The sequence below is a fragment of the Macaca fascicularis genome, chromosome 5 (genome assembly GCF_037993035.2).
Source record: "Macaca fascicularis isolate 582-1 chromosome 5, T2T-MFA8v1.1".
Lineage (NCBI taxonomy): Eukaryota > Metazoa > Chordata > Mammalia > Primates > Cercopithecidae > Macaca > Macaca fascicularis.
In genome coordinates, this window is record NC_088379.1 from 64359132 (window position 1) to 64372155 (window position 13024).

Below are 13024 nucleotides of genomic sequence, written 5' to 3' on the forward strand. Positions count from 1 at the left end.
CCATATCTACAGAAAATTAGCCAGGACGAGAGGCACACGCCTGTATTCCCAACTACTTGGGAGGTAGAGGCAGGAGGATCGCTTGAGCCCAAGAGGCCAAGGCTGCAGTGAGGTGCGGTCATGCCACTGCACTCCAGTCTGGGAGACAGACCGAGACTATGTCTCAACAAAATGAAACAAAAACATCGACTGCATTCCATATTCAGGTTCTGTAACAGTGACATGTCTACTGAATTACTTTTATTTCTTTTAGGAATGTCTGTATCTATGGATTGTCACTATTTAAAAACAAACAAACAAACAAACAAACAAAAACCCAAAAGTGTGAGCTTGACAGAGAGAATAAAATTATACTTTTTTTTCGTAAAGGAAATGGGATTAGTTTTACAATGAAGAACTATGTAAGTTTTTAATTGGTAGTATGAAGCCCTACATTTCCTTGTGCCTTTTAAGGTAAGTTTATGTAAATATAAAATCAAAAAAACTGTGTGTTTTATAGGTGAAATGATAAAATGCAAAGATAAAATTATCAATAATCTTACAAATATGGGGGAAAGTCTGCTGTTACCAGATCAGACAGAAGCCTGTGACCATCACTCATACAGGACACTGTAGGAAGTCATACGACCATGAATTAATGAATTTCAGATTTATTTAAGCAATAAGATATACATTTTCCATATATCCATTTTTATCCTATAAAAACTCAGCAGATGCCTTCCTAATATCTTGATAAACAAAGATATAGATCGATGAGGCACACATATATTTCTAACACAGTTGTGTAGCACTGAGGAAATTGCATGTCCTTGTACAGATCAGTTTCCTTATTTAAAAAGAAAATATTTATTTCGTATTACTTAAAGGACTCTTCACAGGTGAGAAATACATTATCTTTATCTCCAGATGCAAAAAAAAAAAAAACCCTGTACTTGGAGGTTTTTAATAATTATACATTTCTTTATTAAGTCCTCACAAGTCCGTTTTAAATACATAAAACCCGATTAATGTTTGGAGATACATGTGATTAGTCTTCACTCTCTAAAATTTATTTTCCTCCATTTAAAAACTCAGCCAAAACTAAGGGTGAGCTCAAACCTTAATTTCCACAATTTCTGAAAACATTCTAGCTGCTATTAGCAAATATTTCTATAAACAATGTTCTTCAGTTCTTAACATAACCAAAAACAGTAGTGGGTACCAGAAATTCAGACATTCTCTCAAAAGCGTCACATTCACTTGGAAAGCCAAGGTTCAGGAACCAGTTTGCTAAATAGTAGAAACTAAAATGCATGCTCCTGGGAAACCTGTTTCCATGGATATGTTAAGATTACTTGATTCTGGGGTTAAAATAGTTGTTTACATGTATGTCTTTAGAGAGAAAATAAATGCATATTCAATTTTATAGTGCATTATTTTAATGGCTAGATGATGTTAGAGACAGTCTCCTCTCATTTTGCCTTTCATATATATGTGTATGTATGTGTGTATATATATACTATATAACACAAATTATTGATACAAATTATGTTATGTACACGTTAGTGTAATTATTTCAGTAATGCACAGATACTTTCTAAAGCATTGACTGTATTATTCCAACGTATTTTGGAAAATTACACAGTCTATCCACATGACAATAGTCTCATTATGCTGTCTGTTATTCTACTCATTCAGGGAGACCCACTGCATTGTCTAAGACAATGGGGAAACAGAAATATGGCTAATTAGAACTGAATAGTATTTAGTGTTTTCTCTCTCAAACTCACCAAGCTTTGATTTTGTTAAAGGATCCCAGTGAAAACCTGCTAACCTCTTGTCTAAAATAACTATCATTATCATTATAGAATAAAGTGAGATGCCTGTGAGACATTAATAATAGGGTCACTGAAACTAAGGAATTCATTACTCAACACATAAGACAGTATAAATCATTTCCTCAAAAACTATTTATAAAGTGATTATTAAAATACACCAGAGGTAAGTGCTGGATTTGCAGAGAAACAAATTTAGGCACCTTTTCTACTCCCATAGACTTTAAATTCTATTTGGAATTGTAGAATGAAAAGCATGTCATAAAATGTGTATAAAATGTTTTAGAAAGGAAGGACCACAGTGCTTACAGGATATTCAGTAGGAATAGTAAGTACACCAGCAACACTGATCATAAAAGTGAGACCTGAATGATTTGCAGAAACAGGTCAAGTGAGAGGAAGACACAAAATGAAAGCAGGTAGAATAGTAATGATAGTTCAGTTCTGAAGACTCCAAGTTTAGTTTAGCAGGAAGAGGTTGAATAAAGAGGCAGATTTCCTTAGAGAGATAGTTTGGAATCAGATAACAGAAATACATTCGAAACATGTAATGAAGGCATTGGGGAGCCAGAGGAAAAAAAAAAAAAAGAAAATTGAGCTGGGGAAAGATATGATCAGACTTCACTTAAAAAAAGCCTTAAGATACAGTGCCTGATTTTGACTGCAGAGGGCTAAGACTATGCGAAGTAGCATTTAGGAGATGGATGTAAGAGTTCAGGCAACAGTTGATAAAATTATTCAAGAATATTCTTATCCAAGATGACTATGACTACTCTAATAATAGTAGTACAAATCTTATATTGCATTGTGTGGGAAAAGCAGTTAATAGAGACAAAACTGTTAAAATATATTTGATACCTAGTCAGTGATTCAAATTAATGTTGACTAGTAACATTATTGCTATTTCTTGTTACTAACACTATTAATTTCCTAATATGTGCCAGACACTTCAGATCAGGGTCAAGCAGAAGGAAGCCAGGTATGGAGAGAGGTTCAGATACCTCATAAAATACAGTAATAACTAACTTTTGAATATGTACAACTTTGATCTAAATATTGTATTAAATATTTATGAGATATTCTTTAGTTTTATATCCTATATAGCTTTCCTGTAATCACCTTTACTAATTTTTTTTGCTGCAAACCTGAAGTTACATTTATTGCTTATATAGCAAATAAATGTTAAAAATGTGTTCATTATACTCTAGTTTATGAAGATTGTTTGGTAACTCCAAAATCAGTACTTCATTTTGGTATTAGGCATATACCAAATGGCTTAGCTATAGATGACCATAATGATCACTGCTGTCTACACTTTGTAGTTTGTCACTGAAAAGTTAACAGTAAGTTGAACAAAATTTAGCATCATCACAATTTTGGAAAAATTTCAAATGCCTTATTATTTATGAACTATCAGTCAGTCCAATAGTTAAAGAATTTACAATGCTAGCAAATATGATAATATTCTGAATATATGTGAAAATGTCACTGGAATTTTATTTTATTTTATTTTATTTTTATTTTTTTTATTTTTTTTTGATATGGAGTCTCGCTCTGTGGCCCAGGCTGGAGTACAGTGGCGCGATCTTGGCTCTCTGCAAACTCTGCTTCCCGGGTTCTCCCGAGTAGCTGGGACTACAGGTGTCCGCCACCCCGCCCGGCTAATTTTTTGTATTTTTAGTAGAGACGGGGTTTCACCATGTTAGTCAGGATGGTCTCTATCTGCTGACCTTGTGATCCACCTGCCTCGGCCTCCCAAAGTGCTGGGATTACAGGAGTGAGCCACCGTGCCCGGCTGTCGCTTTATTTTTTTTATGGAAGAAATGCTTAGTAATTTGTAATTAAAAACAAGTTATATGTAATTTCTAAACAGAACTAACTTAGTTCTCATACATAAATGATTGCATATATTTGATTTTTTGTAAACCATCAGCTGTCAGACTTGACTTATGGCACAAGTGAATGAAAGTAAATTCTCTCCAATTTAATTGATTTAAAAATAAAAAGCTTAATACTAAATTCTGCAGATGAAAGTGAGTACGGTAAATACATTAATAAAAAGGTATAGATGATTAATAATTTATTGCTATTATTTACATTAGGATTGTGACTGCTTAACAATTACTTAAATGTTTGAATTTATCACTTATAATCTTATTTGTCTAAGTCACTATGTATGAAACATCATGATTGTGTTTAATCTAATTTAATGTAAAAATAAATAAAAAATAAGTTGGTGCAAATGTAATTGAGGTTTTTGACATTACTTTTTTAAAAACTGCAATTACTTTTACACCAACTAAATATTTATTTATTTATTTATTTATTTATTTATTTATTTATTTTATTTTATTTATTTTTTTTTTTTTGAGGCGGAGTCTCGCTCTGTCGCCCAGGCTGGAGTGCAGTGGCCGGATCTCAGCTCACTGCAAGCTCCGCCTCCCGGGTTCCCGCCATTCTCCTGCCTCAGCCTCCCCAGTAGCTGGGACTACAGGCGCCGCCACTACGCCCGGCTAATTTTTTTTGTATTTTTAGTGGAGACGGGGTTTCATTGTGTTAGCCAGGATGGTCTCGATCTCCTGACCTCGTGATCCGCCCGTCTCGGCCTCCCAAAGTGCTGGGATTACAGGCTTGAGCCACCGCGCCCGGCCTATTTATTTATTTATTTATTTTTTTATTTATTTTCACTTCAGGTTTCCATAGTTTGGTTACTTAACCTGTCCTGTCCTCATATCCTTACTAGCTTTATGGAAGGCATTTAACTAGGTGATCTCTCTGTCATTTTAGAATTCTTACAAATATGCTATAATTTGAATTTGACTCATATGACAAAGTAGTTTTTTTTTTAACTTTCACTTTAAGTTCAGGGGTACAAGCGACAGTTTGTTCCATAGGTAAACCTGTGTCATAGGGGTTTGTTGTACAGATTATTTCATCACCCAGATATTAAGCCTAGTACCCACTAGTTATTTTTCCTGATCCTCTCCCTCCTCATAACTTCTACCCTCTGAAAAACCCCAGTGTGTGTTGTGGCCCTCTATGTGTCCACGTATTATCATTGTTACAGTCCCTTATCTGTATAGTTCTATGGAAATTTGGTGACAGGAAATCAGATACATTAGTACCAATACTCAGCTGTATAAGTGAGTATCAGCCAAACAGGTTGAAAATGATCCAACAGAAAACTAACTCTTTCACCATTTATTATTTAAAAACTCAAAATCTAACTTCATTACATTACTATCCCAGTTCTGGGGAAAAATACAATAAACTACAACAGTTTGCATTTTATTATACACAGTCATATCATTTATGGCCAGAAACTAGCTACCTTTGTTTCTAGTGTAGTTACATTGCACAGATAACTTTCCAATAATTTTCTGGTTTGTCTGTCTCTTAATTTGAATGTTACACCTACACTTTCTCCTAATATATAGATATTTCAAATACAACTAAAAAATAACAGCTCTTCTTTTATTATCAGTGACTGTATTTTCTATGGGAATAAATCCCTAGTCTTTATTACGAAGTGGTAATGCATTTTGTGATGAAGTGTGGCCTGTCCTTCCTCTATTCGAGCACCACCACCACCCCACTCCCTGCTGCCCTGGACACCACACCCTATCACACTCAGTGACTCCACTATTTCTCTAAAAGAACATGTCCTACCTTGCATCCTGGTTTTGAGGTCTGGAGCAGGGGTTTGTAGTTTTCTTTATTCATGGTGTGCTCTATTTGTCCACTTGACAATCTTGTATTCATTCTTCAAGTCTCAAGTCACATACCACTTGTGGAGCCTTCACTTATCGCCTCAGAGGTGTTTCTTCCTCTGAGATTGAAGCTATTTTAATGCAGTTTTTCTGCAATGGTAATTTGTTATCTAGAGAACACTGCCCGTCTCATTGCCTCATATTGTGCATTGCTCATTTCATTTCTAAGACTTATAAAAAATAATTATTCAAAAATTAATTGAATCTTAGGTCATCCAAAAACCAAAGCTTTCATAACTCATGGTGGAGCCAACAGCACCTATGAGAGGATCTACCATGGGATCCCTATGTGGAGGGGGCTTCCTTTGTTTGCAGATCAATCTGATAACATTGTTCACATGAAGGCTAGGGGAGAAGCTGTTAAACTGGACACAAAAATGATGTCAACTACAGATTTGCTCAATGCATTAAAAGCAGTCATTAATGATCGTTTGTGAATGTACAGGTTTTTTTTTTTTTTTTTTTAACTACATAGCATGCATTGATGAGTTCTTACATGAAGACCAAAGGAGCAGCAGTGACTCTGAACATGAACACAATGCTGAGTACATATATGTATTTTTTAATGCTTGAAGACAATCGTTAACAAACCATTGTGAGTATCACAATCTGGTTTTTTTTGTGTGTATGTGTGTGGTTTTAATGGAAATATTTGACAGAGGTTTTAGGATAATGCATATGTTTTGAAATAGTTGAAAAGTGAAATAAGAGAAATTGCTGATGATGGTAATAGAAGGATTATGAGGAAGATTGAGAACAAACCTGAAGCAGGGAACCATGAATTTCATGATAGTACTGACTAATTTATGCGGGTCTTTCAGTAAGACAGCTCATCAAATGTTATATTTTAAATAAATTTTATTTTGTATATTGAAGGTATACAAAGTGATGTTATGGGATATAAATACAGAGTAAAAATTTTGCCACAGTGAAGCAAATAAACATGTCTAGCATCTCACATTAGTTGCACATTTTCCCTTATTTTTAAAACTCTTTAAAAATAATTCATTTTTGGCTACCGTCCCCATTCATCACCCAGCCTGTGGTCCACTCCCACCACCAGCTGGAACCCTGGGGACTACGACGTACCTCAAACCTTGCTTCTACGAGACAAAAAGAACATCCAGTCATGGATAAAAATGAGCTGGTTCAGAAGGCCAAACTGGCCGAGCAGGCTGAATGATATGATGACATGGCAGCCTGCATGAAGTCTGTAACTGAGCAAGGAGCTGAATTATCCAATGAGGAGAGGAATCTTTTCTAAGTTGCTTATAAAAATGTTATAGGATCCCGTAGGTCATCTTGGAGGGTCGTCTCAAGTATTGAACTTACGGAAGGTGCTGAGAAAAAACAGTAGATGGCTCGAGAATACAGAGAGAAAATTGAGACGGAGCTAAGAGAAATCTGCAATGATGTACTGTCTCTTTTGGAAAAATTCTTGATTCCCAATGCTTCATAAGCAGAGAGCAAAGTCTTCTATTTGAAAATGAAAGGCGATTACTATCATTACTTGGCTGAGGTTGCCACTGGTGATGACAAGAAAGGGACTGTGGATCAGTCACAACAAGCATACCAAGAAGCTTTTGAAATCAGCAAAAAGGAAATGGAACCAACACATCCTATCAGACTGGGTCTGGCCCTTAACTTCTCTGTGTTCTATTATGAGATTCTGAACTCCCCAGAGAAAGCCTGCTCTCTTGCAAAGTCAGCTTTTGATGAAGCCATTGCTGAACTTGATACATTAAGTGAAGGGTCATACAAAGACAGCACGGTAATAATGCAATTACTGAGAGACAACTTGACATTGTGGACATCGGATACCCAAGGAGGCGAAGCTGAAGCAGGAGAAGGAGGGGAAAATTAACCAGACTTCCAACTTTTGTCTGCCTCATTCTAAAATTTACACAGTAGACCATTTGTCATCCATGCTGTCCCACAAATAGTTTTTTGTTTACGATTTATGACAGGTTTATGTTACTTCTATTTGAATTTCTGTATTTCTCATGTAGTTTTTATGTTTAATATTAGGGGAGTAGAGCCAGTTAACATTTAGGGAGTTATCTGTTTTCATCTTGAGGTGGCCAATATGGGGCTGTGGAATTTTTATACAAGCTCTAAATGTTTGGCATACTACTTTTGGTACATTGTGGCTTCACAAGGGCCAGTGTAAAACTGCTTCCGTGTCTAAGCAAAGAAAACTGCCTATATATTGGTTTGTCCTGGTGGGGAGTAAAAGGGATCATTAGTTCCAGTCACAGGTGTAGTAATTGTGGGTACTTTAAGGTCTGGAGCGCTTAGAAGGCTGTGGTAGAGACATACCCCATGGACACCATAGGTTAAACCATGTGTATCTGTGGAACACTCAATCTCAATATGCACATCTTTGACTACAGCTGCAGAAATGTTCCTTTAGACAAAGTTGTGACCCATTTTACTCTGGATAAGGTCAGAAATGGTTCACATTCCATTATTTGTAAAGTTACCTGCTGTTAGCTTTCATTATTTTTGCTACACTCATTTTATTTGTATTTAAATGTTTTAGGCAACCTAAGAACAAATGTAAAAGTAAAGATGCAGTAAAAATGAATTGCTTGGTATTGATTACTTCATGTATATTAAGCACAGCACTAAAACAAAAAACCCACGTATTTAACTTTTTTTTAAGGTTTTTTGCTTTTGTGATTTTTTTTTTTTTTTGATACTTGCTTAACATGCATGTGCTGTAAAAATAGTTAACAGGGAAATAACTTGAGATGATGGCTAGCTTTGTTTAATATCTTATGAAATTTTCATGAACAATCCAAGCATAATTGTTAAGAACACGTGTATTAAATTCATGTAAGTGGAATAAAAGTTTTATGAATGGACTTTTCAACTACTTTCTCTACAGCTTTTCATGTAAATTAGTCTTTTGGTTCTGAAACTTCTCTAAAGGAAATTGTACATTTTTTTGAAATTTATTCCTTATTCCCTCTTGTCAGCTAATGGGCTTTTACCAAGTTTAAACACAAAATTTATCATAACAACAAAACTACTAATATAACTACTGTTTCCATGTCCCATGATCCCCTCTCTTCCTCTCCACCCTGAAAAAAAATGAGTTCCTATTTTTTCTGGGAGTGGGGGAGATTGATTGCAAAACAATATAATATGTTCCATTTAAAATTTTGGTATATGGCATTTTCTAACTTAGGAAGGTACAATGTTCTTGGCCCATCATCACACTGGGTAGCATTAACTGTAAGTTTTGTGCTTCCAAATCACTTTTTGGTTTTTAAGAATTTCTTGATACTCTTACAGACTGCCTTCAATTTTGATCCTTTATTCTATTTGTCAGGTGCACAAGATTACCTTCCTTTTTTAGCCTTCTGTCTTGTCACCAACCATTCCTACTTGGGGGCCATGTACTTGGGAAAAGGCCGCATGATCTTTCTGGCTCCACTCAATGTCTAAGGCACCCTGCTTTCTTTGCTTGCACCCCACAGACTATTTCCCCATCCTATTTACCGTAGCAAATCTGTCCTTAGTTGATGAGATTGTGTTTATCTCCCTTTAAAACCCTACCTATCCTGAATGGTCTGTCATTGTCTGCCTTTAAAATCCTTCCTCTTTCTTCTTCCTCTCTTCTCTAAATAATGATGGGGCTAAGTTATACCCAAAGCTCACTGTAACAAAACATTTTCTCAGTACTTTGCAGAAAACACCAAACAAAAATGCCATTTTAAAAGAAGTGTATTTTTTCTTTTAGAATGTAAGCTCCTCAAGAGCAGGGACAATGTTTTCTGTATGTTCTATTGTGCCTAGTACACTGTAAATGCTCAATAAATATTGATGATGGAAAAAAATAATTCATTTTCATTAAATCAGAATGACATAATGAAACTCTAATTGCCATTATATTTAATGCCTTCCAAATTTTTCATGCTAAGATTTTGTTCCTATCATTGATAAATTTTAAACTACCAGAGCTTTCAAATTTGACTTTTAAAAATTATTATAAAAAGAAGATACTAGTATACATGTAGCTATATTCTTTGTTTTATAGCTGTGGTTGCTTTTTTTGAAAAAAAAAATAAAATAAAAAAATAATTGACTTGAAAGAAATAAGTTGCCAAAATGTCTCCAACCAGAAATATGAGGCTTCTATATAGCAGTTTTTGGTTTCGACATGGTAAGCCAAATACTGACATGCATTCTTATTCTTTGTCTATTAGTCTATAATTATTTCAACAGCAAAAACAAATGGAAGTACAAAGCCTTAAATTAAAATATTGAGCACCACTTAGATTCTAAAAACCACAATACAAAAAAGAGAGTAATAATTGCAAATGTTTACTGAGAACCTCTTTATCATGAGAATAATTCCACCAGGTATTCTAAGATTCAAACTAAATATAACCAGCTTCATGCTTTTAAACATTAATCCACTGATATAATGCCAATACTAACTCCTGATCAATACTAACTTCTTATCAGCTTTGCCTGGAAGTGGACCTGAATCTTGTCATAGATTTGTTTCCTATCTCTAGGCTTTGATACTATTTTGAACCTTGTATACCACATCCATTACTATTTTGAACCCTGTATACAACATCCATTAATAATTGTTATAGCAGATAATTAAACTTTGTATTCTCAAATTATACATACATGTATATATATGTATATATGTATATATATGTGTGTATATATATATGTGTGTGGGTATATATATATGTACATTTAATTTTGGCTTTAACTTCTTCCACTCTCTAGGCTAGAAATACTTATTCTCTCTTAAGTTCTCTCTTTACATCTTGAAAACTTATGCATCCAACAAATTCTAGTCCATAAACCAAAATCTCTATAATCACTTTGAAATAAAATATTTTAGTTTTCATCCATGTTATGTGGCACTCATTTTAAACTTCTGCAAAAAAAATTTTCACATATTTATCTTTTCTAGTTTATTCTATAAGTTGTTGACTATTTGATTTTATTTTATCTGTAGAGAGAATGTTACATGATTATGGATCATTCATTATGTTCAGCCTATGAAGTCCTAAGAAGTCTTCTGGATTGAGTTTGTCACACACCAAAAAGCAACCAAGTACCTGTGCCAACTGCCCACAACCTCACCTGGTTCCAGTACTACTCTCTGCATGTGCTGGCCTGCATGGAAATTCTTACTCTATTTGTCATAAAATATTGCTTTTTCGGTTATCAAAAGTTTGTTAAGTCCATAAAGAAGGAAAAGAGATATTAGCACTCTTTGAGAACTAAGGCTGGTAGGCATGACACCAGAGATCATTCCATTTAATTCCATTTCTATGCATTAAATTGTGGCAAGATTCTCCTCTACATTTCATAAAACCTGTAATTCCTGATTTATTTAAATATTTTACTCTTGGCTAAACATTAAGTAATGTGTAATTATAATTTTAGAAAACCTCAAATAATTGAATTTTTATGCTTACAAGTGTATATTTTTAAAGTAAAAAAAAAACACAAGATTCACTGGAATTTTAATCTGTTGATTTGAAATCAGAAAGACTAGGCATTTTAATTGTGCATTTTAACAACATCTTCTGTATAAACAAAATACAATCAAACAGAATATATGTGTTTCTGTCAAAGAAAATCAAAGCAAAGTCCTTGTTAAAGATTGCAAAGCAGATGTTATTTTGACTACTGAAGTAGGGGATAGAGACTACTGTATAAACTGAGCTCAACTCCAACTGAAACAAAGGTACTGAGGTTTATAAAGAGAAAACAGATATGAATAAAAAGGAAATATGAGGAAACAAAAATGAGGAAAACAAGGGACTAGTAGGACTATATGAAAACAGAATATTACATAAAAAGGAAGTGGAAAATAATTGCTAATTTTTCAGGAACATCAGCTAAACAGTATATGTTTTGCAGTCTGGCAGGTTCATGCTATTTTCAGCAAAGTCTCAACATGGAGGCTGGGGTCACTTTTTGGGACAAATCCGTCACCTAGTGCACACATAAGCTGAACTAAACTTGGCCAAGTCTCTTAGCGTGGTGTTTAGGCAAGTCTTCTGTGTTACATAGAAGTTTAAATTCACATTCTATATGAAATACACAATATTTCCTCATGAAAATATTCTTTGTTTCAAAAATACTAGATGGTCATAATTGGCTTCCTGTCTAAAACTATGCAACCTGGTAAACTATTTGTTTAGAAACTCTAAAGATGTTTTCCTCATATGGCCTTAAACGTGCTTGAGTTGCCATTTTTGCTTTAGTGGTGACCCTTTGTAATTGGATAGTAATACACAAAACAAAAGGAGAAGCTAGTTCCTTTTAGTTAGGAATGATAGATGGAGCCCAGAAAGTTTAGTCCAGTCCCTCTAGATTATAAGGTTACAAGATTTCTCTTCTGAACTAAGATGTCACACTTCTTAGTCTTACCTTGTCAAGTCAGATACTTCCAATTACTTTAATACCTGGCATACTGAGGATATACAAACCAGAAATGTATATAGTCATTTTGCTTACTATCCTCTCATAACACAGAGAAAAATAAATTGTAGATTGAATAAAGAACCAAATATTCTGTACAATAATTTTTAAAGTCTATGCTGGAGAAAGCATGATAAATGACAAAAGCTCTCTAAATCTTGCCTTTAAATTTTGGTCATTATAGCCTTTAGATTCAGAACAAGAATTGAAAAGCAAGTCACAGAGAAGAAAGAAATGAACTTAAGAGCAGTTCTTTTGTCTGATGAGATATATCTGAACAGCTGAATGAAAAAAAGGATAATAATAATTTATGATGCATGGGAAATAATTTTACAGTGCTCATCTATAAATAATACTTTTAACAATAATTGGTAATGAAACTAAGTATGATAACATCTAGAAAATAAATATATGCTGAATATTTTATTAAACTGAACATATAGTCATTCCATTAAAAAGAAATAATAGTGAAATACAAGGAAGGAAAAAAGTAATGCATTAATGCTCTTTAATTATTTTAATGTGTTTTTTTTTAAAAGGGGTAAACCTTACATATAAATACTAGCCTAAGTCAGTAATGAAGCTTAACATGTACTATGGAAGCTAGTTTATTTATATTTTCTTAACAAAATATCATTTGGAAATGTATTAATGACTTTGTCAAAATAGATCTTCTTTGCAATTCTTAGACCACATAGCTAGATACATAAATTAATATCTATCCATAGGAGATCAAAGAATACTTTCACTTTGATTTGTTTAATTTTGAAAAGTCTTTTTATGTAAAGTGATATATACATGTATAGTTAGGAAAATATGTTCATATAAAGGTGTACTTGATAGAGAGTCATCAGAATCCCAAAGTATATTAAATTCAAAAAGTTATAATATTGTGCATCTGTCTCTTTGATATTGATTCAGCAAACTTTTAAATGTCTCAGCCATTAGCAATATGTAAACACATAAACTTTA

General features: G+C 33.8%; 1 pseudogene; it reads left to right on the forward strand.

Annotated features, from left to right (window-relative positions):
- Positions 1-6659: 6659 nt before the first annotated feature.
- LOC102127329 (14-3-3 protein zeta/delta pseudogene) lies at positions 6660-9432 on the forward strand (annotated as a pseudogene).
- The last annotated feature ends 3592 nt before the right edge of the window (positions 9433-13024 follow it).